The sequence below is a fragment of the Scyliorhinus torazame genome, chromosome 3 (assembly GCF_047496885.1).
Source record: "Scyliorhinus torazame isolate Kashiwa2021f chromosome 3, sScyTor2.1, whole genome shotgun sequence".
Classification (NCBI taxonomy): Eukaryota; Metazoa; Chordata; class Chondrichthyes; order Carcharhiniformes; family Scyliorhinidae; genus Scyliorhinus; species Scyliorhinus torazame.
The window spans coordinates 75,825,407-75,838,618 of record NC_092709.1 but is presented as its reverse complement, the minus strand read 5'-3'; the positions used below and the strand labels follow the sequence as shown (position 1 = coordinate 75,838,618).

Genomic DNA, 13,212 nt, shown 5'->3' with positions numbered 1-13,212 from the left:
CCGCTGATCCAGGATGCGCCCAATTACGCTGACGCTATGACTCGACTCAAAGAGAGTTATGAGCAGAAGGTGAACACGCTCTTCGCCAGACACGCGCTCGCAACGTGTACTCAACTACCTGGTGAGTCAATCGAGGACTTCTTGAGGGCCCTGTGACTGCCAGGATGTTACAGCTAAGGAGCACTCAGATCTCCTTATGAGGGACGCTTTTGTAACTGGGATTGGGTCCGATGTTATCAGGCAGCGGCTCCTAGAAGGGGCCACGTGCGACCTCGCAGAGACTAAAACACTAGCGTTTTCCATGACGGTCGCCCTGCGCAATGTACAGTCCTACGCCCCCAACCGCGTGGCCCACTCCTCCTACGCTTCATGGGCCCCACAGGCAGCCGACCCAGCGGGGGCGCTACCCACCCAGTACGCCTGCGCTACGCGCCAGCCGGTGATCTCCGGGGGGCCCCGATGCTGTTTTTGCGGTCAACAAAGACACCCCCCGCCAACGCTGCCCGGCCCGCGCTGCCCTTTGTAAAGCCTGCGGGAAGAAGGGCCACTACACAGCAGTGTGCCAGGCCCGCTCAGCGGCAGCGGTCGCCCCCACCCCCCCCCGGTCATGGACAGTGGGCGCCGCTATCCTCCCCTCCTCCCCAGGCCATGTGCGAGCAATGTGCGCCGCCATCTTCTCACCTGCACAACACATGTGTTTCATGGGTGCCGCCATCTTGCTCCACCCCCCGCAACATGCGTTCCATAGGAGCCGCCATTTTGTGACCCCCAGGACCTCCGGGCACCGCCATCTTGTCCACCCTGTAGCACACAGAGACCAACGGCGTTTCAGGACACCGACGCAGCGGCCGCCTCACTACCTGACGATCAACCACGACTCGCATCCATGGTAATCGACCAGTCCAGACCACACACTCTGACCAACGCATCCACCAGCGTGAAAGTCAACGGCCACGTGACCTCCTGCCTACTGGACTCCGGGAGCACCGAGAGCTTTGTACATCCAAATACGGTAAGGCGCTGCTCCCTTAACGTACACCCTACCAATCAAAGTATCTCCCTGGCCTCCGGATCCCATCGCGTAGCGATCCGGGGGTACTGCACAGTCACGCTCACAGTCCAAGGCGTAGAGTTCCACGGTTTTCGCCTCTACGTCCTCCTTAACCTCTGCGCTGCACTTATCCTTGGCCTGGATTTTCAGTGCAACCTCCAGAGCCTGACCCTTAAATTCAGCGGACCCTTACCACCCCTCACTGTGTGCGGCCTCGCGACCCTAAAGGTCGATTCTCCTTCCCTCTTTGCCAATCTAACTCCAGATTGCAAACCTGTCGCCACCAGGAGCAGACGGTACAGCACCCAGAATAAGGCCTTCCTCAGGTCCAAGGTCCAGCGGTTGCTTCAGGAGAGAGTCATCGAGGCCAGCAACAACCCTTGGAGAGCTCAAGTGGTTGTGGTTAAGTCTGGGGAGAAATATCGAATGGTCGTGGACTACAGCCAGACCATCAACAGGTACACGCAGCTCGACGCGTACCCCCTCACACGCATATCTGACATGGTTAACCAGATTGCACAGTACCGGGTCTTCTCAACGGTGGACCTGAAATCTGCTTACCACCAACTCCCCATCCCTAAATCGGACCAGCCATACACCGCCTTCGAGGCAGATGGCTGGCTATATCACTTCCTTAGGGTCCCCTTCGGCGTCACCAATGGGGTTTCGGTCTTCCTAAGGGAGATGGACTGAATGGTCGACCGGTACGGCTTGCGGGCCACGTTTCCGTACCTAGACAATGTGACCATCTGCGGCCATGATCAGCAGGACCACGATGCCAACCTCGCTAAATTTCTCCGCAGCGCTACTCTCCTCAACCTCGCGTACAACAAGGAGAAGTGTGTGTTCCGTACAAACCGCTTAGCCATCCTCGGCTACGTGGTCCAGAACGGAGTTCTTGGGCCCGACCCCGACCGCATGCGCTCCCTCATGGAGCTTCCCCTCCCCCAATGCCCCAAGGCCCGCAAACGCTGCCTGGGGTTCTTCTCGTATTACGCTCAGTGGTTCACAAACTATACGGACAAGGCCCGCCCACTTATACAGTCCACTCATTTCCCCCTGACGGCAGAGGCCCAATAGGCCTTCACCCGGATCAGAGCTGACATTGCCAAGGCCACAATGCACGCTGTCGACGAAACACTTCCTTTCCAAGTAGAAAGCGACGCATTGGACGTCGCCCTTGCCGCCACCCTCAGCCAGGCAGGCAGGCCCGTGGCATTGTTTTCCCGCACCCTCCATGCCTCCGAAATTCGGCACTCATCCGTCGAATAGGAGGCCCAGGCCATCGTTGAGGCTGTGCGACGTTGGAGGCATTACCTGGCCAGCAGGAGATTTACTCTCCTCACTGACCAATGGTCGGTAGCCTTCATGTTCAACAACACGCAGCGGGGCAAGATCAAAAATGACAAAATCTTGCGGTGGAGAATCGAGCTCTCCACCTATAACTACGAGATTAAGTATCGCCCTGGAAAACTCTAAGAGCCCCCAGACGCCCTATCCTGAGGTACATGTGCCAACGCACAGGTAGACCGACTCCGGACCCTGCACGACAGCCTTTGTCACCCAGGGGTCACTTGCTTGTACCACTTCATTAAGGCATGAAATTTGCCCTACTCCGTCGAGGAAGTAAGGACGATCACCAAGGACTGTCAGGATACCGTCTCCCTCAGGGACCTGGCAACAGCAGGTTCCGCCCCCATACCACCCCCGGCACCACCCTCACCTCCCCCGCCGCCACCATCACCCCCCCCCCCCCCCCCCCCAGGACCGTCCGTCCTCCCCTGCCCACCCCCGTTGATGAAGAGGATTTTGGCACGCTCCCGGAGTCAACTTCGACCACGACAGCACCAACATCGCCGGCTCCACTTCGTCGATCCCAGAGGACGATCAAGGCGCTGGACCGGCTGAACCTCTGACCGGCCCACCGGATGACCAGAGACATTTTTTTCCCACTGTTCTGTAAATATTAAAGATTGCAAATTGTATATAGTTATCCCCCCCCCCCCCCCCCCCCCCACCGGACTCAATTTTAACAGGGGGTGAATGTGGTAAACCACTGTGTTCCTATATTAAGGGTTGTACGGTAGAACCTGCACTACAGGTTCACCTGGGCCCCTGCATGCTAGCTCCGCCCAGGAGCAGGGTTATAAATATGCGTGGCCTTCAGCTAGCAGCCATTTTGTCAGCTGCTGTAGGATACTAATAAAGCCTCAGTTTGAATTCAACTTTGTCTCCAGCTAAATTGATCGTGCCTCACCAGCTACCTAGCCAAGTGAGCTAAACTGGCTAGATTAGGGAAATGCATGTTGGCTATTGCCCCCGCTGCAACACATTACCTCACACATTCTTTCCCCTAAATAGCTAGATTCTACTGAAGGTGTTTAAACTCGGGAGTCTAAATTGCCTACTCCCGCTCCTCGGTCATGTGTTATAGGGAGGAGATGCTCTGGCTGATTTTGCAATCCAGCTCTTGGTCTGTCGCATTGTAGGTTACAGATGAGCAACATATCAGCCATGATAAAATGGTGGAGCAGGCTCAATGGGCCGAATGGCCTAATTGTACTCCTATATGTTATGTGAAAGCCAAAGTGGATTCATCTTCGAAACCCAATAAAAGTCCTCCGGGGATTGACTTCCGGGTGCGGCGATGACCAGCTGAGTCGCACGTTTCGGCAGCTCCCGGTGTAACGGACTTTTGGGCTCTTAATAAGAGCCCCAACGGCAATTTTAACGGCTAAAAGTACTGTGCGGTGAACCAGAAGGGAATCCCCCCTGGATACGGATGGAAAAAGGAGAGGAAAGTGGCCGGATTGCGGTGGATCCTTTAGAGCAGCGGCAAGGAAGGCAAGCAAAAACCAAGATGGCGTCGGAAGGTGGCAGTTTAATATGGGGCCCTGAACAACACGAGTTTTTGAAACGCTGCGTGGAAGAACTCAAAAAGGAAATGAAGAAGGAGCTGTTGGCCCCGATATTACAGGCGATTGAAGGGCTAAAGGAGGAGCAAAAGACCCAGGAGCGGGAGCTTCGGGTCGTGAAGGCAAAGGCTGCCGAGAATGATGACGACATACAGGGCCTGGTGGTGAAGACGGAGATGCACGAGGCACACCATAAACGATGTGTGGAAAGGCTGGAGGCGCTGGAGAACAACGCGAGGAGGAACAACCTAAGGATTCTTGGCCTTCCTGAAGGTGCGGAGGGAGCGGACGTCGGGGCATATGTGAGCACGATGCTGCACTCGTTAATGGGAGCGGAGGCCCCGGCGGGTCCGCTGGAGGTGGAGGGAGCATACCGAGTGATGGCGCGAGGACCGAGAGCAGGAGAAATTCCTAGAGCCATAGTGGTGAGATTCCTCCGTTTTAAGGACAGAGAGATGGTCCTTAGATGGGCAAAGAAAACTCGGAGCAGGAAGTGGGAGAACGCGGTGATCCGCGTATACCAAGACTGGAGTGCGGAGGTGGCGAGAAGGAGGGCGAGCTTTAATCGGGCCAAGGCGGTGCTTCACAAAAAGAAGATAAAATTCGGAATGCTGCAACCGGCAAGACTGTGGGTCACATATCAAGGGAGGCACCACTACTTTGAGACGGCGGATGAGGCGTGGACTTTTATCGTGGAAGAAAAATTGGAATGAGCGGGTTATTTAAAAAAAAGAACGTTTGAAACAAAGTGGTGGGGCGAGTATGGGGGGCGAAGAAGGGGGGAAAGAGGAGTTTTATGTTATTAATCCTGCGATGTGGTAACTTTTCTCTCTTCCACAGGAGGTGGTGGGGGGAGGAAAGGAGGTGGAAGAGATGGGGCTTTGGCTATTGGGGGCGGGGCCAAGGGGGAAGCGTGGGCTCGGTTCCCGCGCTATGATAATCATGGCGGGAACAGGGAAGCAGGAAGGAGAGGGCATCGCACGGTGCGAGCCGAGGTCACGGGGGGAAGCCGAGGTCACGGGGGGAAGCCGAGGTCGGCCAGAGTTTGCTGACTTCTGGGAGCAACATGTCGGGTGTAACTACGCTAGTGGGGGATCTAGCGGGGGGTGGGAGTGGGGAATTATTGGGCTGCTGCTGCTGGGGAGAGGGGGGAGCTGGTATGGGGTGGGATGGGCGGGGGGGGGCACCGCCTGAGGGGGACACAGCTGCGTGGGAACCGGGTGAGGAGCTGGAAAAAGGGGATGGCTAATCGACAAGGGGGGGGGGTAAAAAGCCCCCCAACCCGGCTGATCACGTGGAACGTGAGAGGGCTGAACGGGCCGATAAAGAGGGCACGGGTACTCGCACACCTTAAGAAACTTAAGGCAGACGTGGTTATGTTACAGGAAACGCACTTGAAACTGATAGACCAGGTGAGACTACGCAAAGGTTGGGTGGGGCAGGTGTTCCATTCGGGGCTAGATGCGAAAAACAGGGGGGTGGCTATATTAGTGGGGAAGCGGGTAATGTTTGAGGCAAAGACTATAGTGGCGGATAGCGGGGGCAGATACGTGATGGTGAGTGGCAAACTACAGGGGGAGACGGTGGTTTTGGTAAACGTATATGCCCCGAACTGGGATGATGCCAATTTTATGAGGCGTATGCTAGGACGCATCCCGGACCTAGAGGTGGGAAAGTTGGTAATGGGGGGAGATTTCAATACGGTGTTGGAACCAGGGCTGGACAGGTCGAGGTCCAGGACTGGAAGGAGGCCGGCAGCAGCCGAGGTGCTTAAAGATTTTATGGAGCAGATGGGAGGAGTAGACCCGTGGAGATTTAGCAGACCTAGGAGTAAGGAGTTTTCGTTTTTCTCCTATGTCCACAAAGTCTATTCGCGAATAGACTTTTTTGTTTTGGGAAGGGCGTTGATCCCGAAGGTGAGGGGAACGGAGTATACGGCTATAGCCATTTCGGATCACGCTCCACATTGGGTGGACTTGGAGATAGGGGAGGAAACAGAAGGGCGCCCACCCTGGAGAATGGACATGGGACTAATGGCAGATGAGGGGGTGTGTCTAAGGGTGAGGGGGTGCATTGAAAAGTACTTGGAACTCAATGACAATGGGGAGGTCCAGGTGGGAGTGGTCTGGGAGGCGCTGAAGGCAGTGGTTAGAGGGGAGCTGATATCAATAAGGGCACATAAAGGAAAGCAGGAGAGAAGGGAACGGGAGCGGTTGCTGCAAGAACTTCTGAGGGTGGACAGGCAATATGCGGAGGCACCGGAGGAGGGACTGTACAGGGAAAGGCAAATGCTACACGTAGAATTTGACTTGCTGACAACGGGTACTGCAGAGGCACAGTGGAGGAAGGCACAGGGTGTACAGTACGAATATGGGGAGAAGGCGAGCAGGTTGCTGGCCCACCAATTGAGGAAAAGGGGAGCAGCGAGGGAAATAGGGGGAGTGAGGGATGAGGAAGGAGAGATGGAGCGGGGAGCGGAGAGAGTGAATGGAGTGTTCAAGGCATTTTATAAAAAATTATACGAAGTTCAACCCCCGGATGGGAGGGAGAGAATGATGGGCTTTCTGGACCGGCTGTAATTTCCCAAGGTGGAGGAGCAGGAAAGGGTGGGACTGGGAGCACAGATTGAAATAGAGGAAGTAGTGAAAGGAATTAGGAGCATGCAGGCGGGGAAGGCCCCGGGACCGGATGGATTCCCAGTTGAATTTTAAAGGAAATATGTGGACTTGCTCGCCCCGCTACTGATGAGGACCTTTAATGAGGCAAAGGAAAGGGGACAGCTGCCCCCGACTATGTCTGAGGTAACGATATCGCTTCTCCTAAAGAAGGAAAAGGACCCGCTGCAATGCGGGTCCTATAGACCTATTTCCCTCCTAAATGTAGACGCTAAGATTCTGGCCAAGGTAATGGCAATGAGGATAGAGGATTGTGTCCCGAGGGAAGGTCCATGAGGACCAAACTGGGTTTGTGAAGGGGAGACAGCTGAATACGAATATACGGAGGCTGCTAGGGGTAATGATGATGCCCCCACCAGAGGGGGAAGCGGAGATAGTGGTGGCGATGGATGCCGAGAAAGCATTTGATAGAGTGGAGTGGGATTATTTGTGGGAGGTGCTGAGGAGATTTGGTTTTGGAGATGAGTATGTTGGATGGGTGCAGCTGTTGTATAGGGCCCCAGTGGCGAGTGTGGTCACGAATGGACGGGGATCTGCATACTTTCTGCTCCATAGAGGGACAAGGCAGGGATGCCCTCTGTCCCCATGACTGTTTGCACTGGCGATTGAGCCCCTGGCAATAGCATTGAGGGGTTCCAAGAAGTGGAGGGGAGTACTTAGAGGAGGAGAAGAACACCGGGTATCTCTGTATGCGGATGATTTGTTGTTATATGTAGCGGACCCGGCGGAGGGGATGCCAGAGATAATGCGGACACTTCGGGAGTTTGGAGAATTCTCAGGATATAAACTGAACATGGGGAAAAGTGAGTTGTTTGTGGTGCATCCAGGGGAGCAGAGCAGAGAAATAGAAGACTTTCCGCTGAGGAAGGTAACAAGGGACTTTCGTTACTTGGGGATCCAGATAGCCAAGAATTGGGGTACATTGCATAGGTTAAATTTAACGCGATTGGTGGAACAAATGGAGGAGGACTTCAAGAGATGGGACATGGTATCCCTGTCACTGGCAGGGAGGGTGCAGGCAGTTAAAATGGTAGTCCTCCCGAGATTCCTCTTTGTGTTTCAGTGCCTCCCGGTGGTGATCACGAAGGCTTTTTTCAAAAGGATCGAAAAGAGTATCATGAGTTTTGTGTGGGCCGGGAAGACCCCGAGAGTGAGGAAGGGATTCTTACAGCGTAGTAGGGATAGGGGGGGGGCTGGCACTACCGAGCCTAAGTGAGTACTACTGGGCCGCCAATATCTCAATGGTGAGTAAGTGGATGGGGGAAGAGGAGGGAGCGGCGTGGAAGAGATTGGAGAGGGCGTCCTGTAGGGGCACTAGCCTACAAGCTATGGTGACGGCCCCATTGCCGTTCTCACCGAAGAAATACACCACAAGCCCGGTGGTGGTGGCGACTTTGAAAATTTGGGGACAGTGGAGACGGCATAGGGGAAAGACGGGAGCCTTGGTGGGGTCCCCGATAAGAAACAACCATAGGTTTGCCCCGGGGAGAATGGATGGGGGATTTGGAATATGGCAAAGAGCAGGAGTAACGCAACTGAAAGATCTGTTTGTGGATGGGAAGTTCGCAAGTCTGGGAGCGCTGACCGACAAATATGGGTTGCCCCAAGGGAATGCATTCCAGTATATGCAACTGAGGGCTTTTGCGAGGCAGCAGGTGAGGGAATTCCCGCAGCTCCCGATGCATGAGGTGCAGGACAGAGTAATCTCAAAGACATGGGTGGGGGACGGTAAGGTGTCAGATATATATAGGGAAATGAGGGACGAGGGGGAGATTATGGTAGATGAGCTGAAAGGGAAATGGCAAGAAGAGCTGGGGGAGGAGATTGAGGAGGGGCTGTGGGCGGATGCCCTAAGTAGGGTAAACTCATCGTCCTCGTGTGCCAGGCTAAGCCTGATTCAATTTAAGGTGTTACACAGGGCGCATATGACTGGAGCACGGCTCAGTAAATTTTTTGGGGTAGAGGATAGGTGTGCGAGATGCTCGAGAAGCCCAGCGAATCACACCCACATGTTCTGGTCATGTCCGGCACTACAGGGGTTCTGGGTGGGGGTGACAAAGGTGCTTTCGAAAGTAGTGGGGGTCCAGGTCGAACCAAGCTGGGGGTTGGCTATATTTGGGGTTGCACAAGAGCCGGGAGTGCAGGAGGCGAGAGAGGCCGATGTTTTGGCCTTTGCGTCCCTAGTAGCCCGGCGCAGGATACTGTTGATGTGGAAGGAAGCCAAGCCCCCGGGGGTGGAGACCTGGATAAATGACATGGCAGGGTTTATAAAGCTGGAACGGATTAAGTTCGTCCTAAGGGGATCGGCTCAAGGGTTCACCAGGCGGTGGCAACCGTTCGTCGAATACCTCACAGAAAGATAGAGGGAATGGAAAAGAAGAAGGCAGCAGCAGCAGCCCAGGGGGGAGGGGGGGGGGGAGGAACCAGAAGGAGTCTCAGGGTTATTAATATATATGTATAATATGTATAGGTCGTTGCTATAAATAATTGTATATTGGATTGTTAAACCATATTTTTGGAGAGTGTTTATCTGAGACAAGGCAGTTGCCATTTAGTTTTAGTTTTCGTTTTTGTTATATATTATTTATTCTTTGTTTATAAAACAGGTCATTGTTATTTATACTGTTATATTATTGTGTAAAGGATACACAATGTACTGTGATGGTTGACCAAAAATTTTCAATAAAATATTCTTAAAAAAAAAAAGAAGTCCTCCGGGGATTAACATACATGCCACAAAACACAACAAAGCCCCAACCCAAGACCTATGCAGAACCAAAGTTGTTCCAGACAAATGTAAAGAGAGGATCAGTAGCAACATGTTCGGATTACAAGCAAATCAACTCTAGTGTTCTGCCTGGTCCTAATATATGCCCTTTATTTTTCTGTAATCAAAAAAACTATCATGGCCAAACTCTCCGCTGGGGGCTCCGTCTATAGAGATTCCGATAAAATGTTTCAAAAACCACATTGACCCGAGGCGGGGTGGAAACCAGGCTGCTACTCGAGTCCTGTGTCTGCACTATCTCCCGGGAAGCTACCTGCTGTCTCACCAAGGGAGCTAAAAGGCAACTGGCTTTCTCCCCGTGTTTATAAAATACACCCCTGGCCCACCGCCTTATCCATTGATAATTCAAATTGTGTCTCAGCTTTTTCCTACTTGCAAGCAACTCGGGTGTTGGGGCAAGTGAGTACTGATGGTCCACCGCCAGGATGGAATCCACCAGCCTCTGCCCCTCTGCCTCGCTGTATTTTCCATGTGCACTTTGTAGGAAATGATCTCCTTATCCCCCCCGCTAATAATGCCACATCCAGTCTCCATGGCGGACGATGGAAGAGTCCTGTCTATAATCCCAAATCACCAAAGTATGGGGCATGGTCTGAAATCACAATCGCCGAGTAATCCACCCCCTCCACCAAAGGAAGGAGGGACCTATCTACCACAAAGGTCGATACACGGGTATGCCTGGTGGACATGGGAGAAAAAGGAAAAATCTTTATCATCTGAGTGCACAAAACGCCACAGATCTGCCCCCCGATCTGTTCCATGAAAACCAACAACGCCTTGGGCGCCCCTGATGGAATCAGAGATGATGAGCCTGGACCGATTCATCACCCTCAAAATAAGCTGATGCAATCCAAATCAGTGATGGAGGCTAGTAGCTTGTTAATAAAACCCTTATCGTTCCAGTTTGGAGCATAGACATTAACCAGGACCACCGAGGTTCCCACCAAAGACCCACTGACAATAACATGTCTACCATTGGGGCCAGCTAAGTTCTTAGCAGCGGAAAACTGAACCCTGTTATTGATTAAAATTGTCAGACCCCGGCCCTACCAGCAAATCCTGAATGGAAACACCTGTCCCACCCACCCCTTCTGCAACTTGTCTGGTCTATGAGTCTCTTGCAGATACACCACATTGGCACCTAATTGGTAATCCCAGTGACAACGCAGAATCGCCGAGCAGAAACTTATAGCCAAGTTCCACACACATGAGTACGGCCTCAACTGGGACCTGGGATTCATGTCGCATTACATTCATCCCCCACCATCTGGCCTGCGAAATACTACCAACTGTCCTGGCTTGATACAATTCACACCTATTTAACCTGGGGTTACCCCATCTCTGGATCTGTAAAGATTTAATCACCTGCTAATGGTCGCATTCCAAGCATTGTTTGGCATCTTTGAATTTGTCTATATATGTGTTTCTGGAACATACCTCTTCATTCACCTGAGGAAGGAGCAGCGCTCCGAAAGCTAGTGACATCGAAACAAACCTGTTGGACTTTAACCTGGTGTTGTAAGACTTTGTACTATAAACATCTAAAACCTACTTCTAATAAACCTAATCCTAAACAGAGCAAGAATGCTAAGCTCATTATCTAAAACAGAACTAATATAATGAGCTGCAGTCAAACGCTAAGCACCACTTGGCTAACTCTTTGGATAGCAGGGTGGCTCCCACCCAGAGTGATGAAACATGTTTACAGAAAAAAGACATAGTATAAAAACCCCTTAAAACATCGTACTCCAAGAGGGAGCTATATTGTTTCACAACAGTTAGAATAAATAGAGCAAAACCCAGGTGAAATTAAACCCTCTACCCAAGATCAACTTGCAAAACATTCAACCCAAACAAGAAGAGAAAAATTCAAACATGAACAAGGAACCCCAACAATTCCACATATCAACATGCCCATCCCCAATATCCAAAGACTTCAATTAACCCATGCCCAGCTCATGTTTCTTTACAAAGGAATCCGCCTCCTCCAGCACATCAAAAAAAATAGTCTTTTCCGGGTACACCACCCCAAACTGGACTCAGCTTTTATACAGGGCGAATTTGACCTTGTTGAATGCCGCCCATTTCTTTTCCATCTCCCCTCCCACATCTGATAAAACTCGATGGTATGGGCTTCCCACTTGTAGTCGCGATGCTCCTTTGACAATCTCAGGCCCCGCTCTTTTTCTTGAAATCTGTGAAACTGCACGATTACTGCTCACGGTGGTTGGGTGGGACGGGGTTTCTGTCAGAGTGTCCGGTGGACTCGGTCCAGCTCAGGAGGGAAAATGAGTCCACCCTCCCCTATCATCTTCCCAAACATCTTCGCAAAATACTCTGTGGGAGTTGGGCCTTCCATCCCCTCTGGCAGCCCCACAATTCGAATATATAGCCTCCTGGAATGATTCTCCAAATAATTCACTTTGGCTGTCAGCGCTTTATTCACATCGGCCATCAGACATCTCCACTTCCAGAGAGGCAATCTGGTTACTATACTTCGAAAGTGCCACCTCCATGCCTTGCATCGTGTCACCGTGCGCTTTTACTGTTTTGTTGGTGTTCTCCAACGCCAAACAAATGGAAAACAAGGTCTCTTTCATCGATTTGTGGAGGTTGCCCGACACAACCTGCCAGTGTTTGTCAAATGCTGCCGCCAATGTGCCAGCAAGCATCTCAGCCGTTAGTGGAGTGGCCGGAGTCACAGAGGCTGCCTCCGCCATTTTCTCCACTGGTGAGCCCCGAGAAACCTGTGATTCAGTCAATAAACATCTACTTTCAGGCTCTTTCCCTCTGGGTTTTCTCGACATTACACCTTTGTAGATACCTTTATTCCATTAAACTGGGGATGCGGTGGCGTAGTGGTATTGTCACTGGACTAGTAAACTAAAAGACCTAGAGGAATGCTCTGGGGACCCAGGTTCAAATCCTGCCACTGCGGATGGTGGAATTTGAATTAAATAAAATCTGGAATTAAAAATCCAAAGATGAGCATGAAACCATCGTCAATTGTCGCTAAAACTCATCTGGTTCACTAATGTCCATGAGGGAAGGAAATCTGCCGTCCTTACCTGGTCTGGACGACGTGACTCCAGACCCACAATGTGGTTAACTCTTAACTGACCCCTCAAGGGAAATTAGGGATGGGCAATAAATGCTGCCACAGCCTGCGGCGCCCACGCCCCATGAATGAATTTTAAAAAGTGTTTTTTTAAATGGAAAAAAAACCCCTGAAACTAAGCGGAAGCCACCTCGTGCATGTCTTCCCCCTACGTAACACCACCAGAAGTCAGCAGGGGACCAATATAATCAGTGGATAGCACCACTTAAGTTAGCCTGCACCTTTTGAAGGGGAGGTGTATTGTGGCTGGTGAAGGTGCTGGCAGACCTTCATGAAATGACTGAGCTGGGAAACATTGAAGATTAGTACAACGTGGGTCAAAGTAAGTTGACTCTACATCTGGAGGTCATCACGTAGGAGATGAAAAGGAGGAGAGATGTCCTTCATTTGTAGGAGGCCAGGTAGGCCTATAAGCACATATTGAGAAGTCAATGGAAGCAGATATCCATGCGTATCAATGCCAGGAGTCAAGCTCCGACACCCTGGATGCTGGGCTGCAAGAAATTTGATGACTTCATGTGTGATCAAGGTCAGTACATTCCCTCACCAATTTCACCACTGGCTTCAACTACTACTCAATTCAGTTCACCTCCATCACTCAATTGCCAACAAATTCCATCAATCAGGACGCATACCTCAAATCTGTATGCTTCACTACACCCTCC

The 13,212-nt window shown here is 51.8% G+C and overlaps 1 protein-coding gene across 24 annotated transcripts in view; it reads left to right on the top strand.

Moving 5' to 3' along the window:
* The window catches only part of ank2b (ankyrin 2b, neuronal), a 1,300,297-nt gene that overhangs the window by 387,545 nt on the left and 899,540 nt on the right, over window positions 1-13,212 (top strand). The gene's annotated exons all lie outside the window — the stretch shown is intronic.